The sequence below is a fragment of the Leptonychotes weddellii genome, unplaced genomic scaffold, assembly GCF_054177405.1.
Source record: "Leptonychotes weddellii isolate Sample4059 unplaced genomic scaffold, ASM5417740v2 HiC_scaffold_19444, whole genome shotgun sequence".
Lineage (NCBI taxonomy): Eukaryota > Metazoa > Chordata > Mammalia > Carnivora > Phocidae > Leptonychotes > Leptonychotes weddellii.
In genome coordinates, this window is record NW_027780129.1 from 1 (window position 1) to 3,563 (window position 3,563).

The following is a 3,563-nucleotide window of genomic DNA, read 5'->3' on the forward strand; positions in this document are numbered from 1 at the left end:
AAGATTTTATTTATTTATTTATTTGAGAGAAAGAGAGAGAGAGACAGAGAAACAGCATGAGAGAGGAGAGGGTCAGAGGGAGAAGCAGGCTCCCCGCCGAGCCGGGAGCCCGATGTGGGACTCGATCCCAGGACTCCGGGATCATGACCTGAGCCGAAGGCAGTTGCTTAACCAACTGAGCCACCCAGGTGCCCGAGAAGAGTTTCTAGGGATGTGTTTCCCTTTGCACAGTGCTCATCTTACGCAACTTTTTTCCCCCTTAACCAGGCAGTTGCAGTGGTGCAAAATGGCTGACCTCAGTCTTGCAGATGCATTAACAGAGCCACCTCCAGAAATTGAGGAAGAGATAAAACGGGACTTTATTGCCACGCTGGAGGCAGAGGCCTTTGATGATGTCGTGGGAGAAACTGTTGGAAAAACAGACTATATTCCTCTCCTGGATGTTGATGAGAAAACCGGGAATTCGGAGTCAAAGAAGAAACCATGCTCAGATACTAGCCAGGTTGAAGGTAAGTAGTTAAACCAAGCTGCTGAGAAAGCAGATTAGGAATTATGCTTTGGGTCATAATCTTAGAAACCTTGAGGAAACTGAGCTGAGTTTTTTTAGTATAGGCTAGTCACTTTCTCTTTACCTAAATTTCTTTTTTTTTTTTTTTTTTAAAGATTTTATTTATTTATATGACAGAGAGAGACAGCGAGAACAGGAACACAAGCAGGGGGAGTGGGAGAGGGAGAAGCAGGCTTCCCGCTGAGCAGGGAGCCCGATGCGGGACTCGATCCCAGGACCCTGGGATCATGACCTGAGCCGAAGGCAGATGCTTAACGACTAAGCCACCCAGGCGCCCCTCTTTACCTAAATTTCTGTTAGAAACCAAAGATGTAGGTTCATTCATTACCCTTTAGTTGAGTGTGTGTTCATGAAACTGTAGATTACTTTTAATCTAAAGGTTTCTTCTGTAAAGTCTCAACTACTGTATAATCTGCCTAATTTCCTAGATTAAACTGTCTGCTATGCCTTTACTTTGAAAGTAGCTTTGTAAAAAGTCGGATATATAAAATTCTGTGTTTACATCAATATTGAATTTGGAATGGAACCAGATACCACTTGTTGTCTTTAGGAGTAATTGTAGGTCAGGATTAAACCATGGATTAAATCTTTTTTTTAAATTTTATTTTATTATGTTAATCACCATACATTACATCATTAGTTTTTGATGTAGTGTTCCATGATTCATTGTTTGCATATAACACCCAGTGCTGCATTCAATATGTGCCCTCTTTTTTTTTTTTTTAAAAGATTTTATTTATTTATTTGAGAGAGAGAGTGAGAGAGAGAAAGAGCACAAGAGGGGGGAGCGGGAGAGGGAGAAGCAGACTCCCCGCTGAGCAGGGAGCCCGATGCGGGACTTGATCCCGGGACTCCAGGATCATGACCTGAGCCGAAGGCAGTCGCTTAACCAACTGAGCCACCCAGGCGCCCCGCAATATGTGCCCTCTTTAATACCCATCTGGATTAAATCTTTAAAAGAGGTTTGCTGCTTTTATATGTTGCTGGATCAGATTTGCTACTATTTGGTTGAGGATTTTTGCATTTATGTTCATGTGGGATATTGGTCTGTAGTTTTCTTATGATGCCTTTGTCTGGTTTTAGAATTGAGGTCGTGCAGCATCATAAAATGAGTTGGGAAATGTTCCTTCCAGTTCTGTTTTCTAGCATAGTTTGTGTAGAATTGATGTTTTTGTCTTTAATGTTGGATAGACTTGGTCAGTGAAGCCATCTGGCCCTGGAATTTTCTTGGTCAGGTTTTTTTTTTAGGAATTCAATTCTTTAAGAGATACAGAACTATTCAGCTTATCTATTTCTTCTCAAGTGAGCTTTAGTAGTTTTTATCTTTCAGGGATTTGGCACATTTCCTCTTACGGTGTCAAATTGATGGAGATAAAGTTGTACTATTACCTGATTCTTTTAATGTCAGTAGGATATACTTTATGCCCCGTCTTTCATTCATTATATTGGTAATTTGTGTCCTGTCTTTTTTCTTGATGAGTCTGGGTAGAGTTTTATTGATTACTGATGTTTTTAAAGATCCAGCTTTTGGTTTCACAGATTTTTTCCCCCTATTTTTCTACTTTCAATTTCTGCTCATATCTTTAATATTTCCTTCCTTCTGCTTGCTTTGGGTTGATTTAGTCATTTTCTGTTTTTTTTTTTAAGGTCGGCAGTTTAGATCATTGATTTGAAACATTTCTTCTTTTCATAATTGATACAAAATACTGTATTAGTTTAAGGTGTACAACATAATGACTTCCTATTTTGTATCTTGTGAGATAACCACCACAATAAGTCTAATTAACTTCTGTTACCACACATAGTTACAAATTTTTTTTCCTTGTGATGAGAACTTTTAAGATCGACTCTCAGCAACTTTCAAGTATACAGTACAGTGTTATTAACTGTAGTTGCCATGCTGTACATTTCATCCCCAGGACCGACTTATTTTATAACTGGAAATTTGTCCCTTTTGTCTGCCTTCACCCATTTTGCCAACCCTCCACCTCCCACCTTTGGCAACCATTTAAAATGTTACAAATTTCCCTCTAATCATGGTTTCATATGCATCCCATAGATTTTGGTGTGTTGAAGACATCCTTTGAAATTTCAGTTCATTTCAGTTTGTCATGTTTTATTGTATGGTCCAGAATATGGCCTGTCATGGTCAGTGTTCTCTGAGCACTTGAAATAATATGATGCTGTTACTTTGTGGAGTACTCTTTTTATGTCAATTGAGTCTACTTGGTTGATAATGTTGTTGAGGTTTTCTGTATCCTTACTGACTTTGTATCTACTTGTAATGATTTCTGAGAGGGAGAGATGTTGAGGTCTCCACAGAATTTTGTTGATTTGTTTCTTTCTCCTTTCTATTCCACCAATTTTTATTTCATGTATTTTGAAGATCTGTAGTTGACATACAGGGTTATATTAGTTTCAGGTGTACAATATGGTGATTCAGCACTTCCATATATTACTCAGTGCCCATCAAGATAAGTGTACTCTTAATCCCCTTCACCCATGATTGTTACATCTTCTTCATGAATTGACCCTCTTATCGTTATGTAGTATCTCATTATTTTTGGTAATATTGTTTGTTCTGAAGTCTCATTTTTGTCCTACTAATAGAGCTACTGGAGCTTCCTTCTGTTTAATGTTGACATGGTATTACCTGTCTGTATCCTTTTACTTTCAGTGCATTTCTTCTTCTTTTTTTTTTTTTTAAAGATTTTATTTACTTATTTGAGGGCGCCTGGGTGGCTCAGTTGGTTGAGCGACTGCCTTCGGCTCAGGTCATGATCCTGGAGTCCCAGGATCGAGTCCCGCATCGGGCTCCCTGCTCGGCAGGGAGTCTGCTTCTCCCTCTGACCCTCCTCCCTCTCACGCTCTCTGTTTCTCATTGTCTCTCTCTCAAATAAATAAATAAAATCTTTAAAAAAAAAAAAAAGATTTTATTTACTTATTTGAGAAAGAATGAGAGAGGGAGAGCATGAGAGGGGGGAGGGTCAGAGGG

The 3,563-nt window shown here is 39.1% G+C and overlaps 1 pseudogene; it reads left to right on the top strand.

Moving 5' to 3' along the window:
• The first annotated feature begins 235 nt into the window (after positions 1 to 235).
• LOC145718671 (microtubule-associated protein 4 pseudogene) lies at positions 236 to 534 on the top strand (annotated as a pseudogene).
• Positions 535 to 3,563: the final 3,029 nt, after the last annotated feature.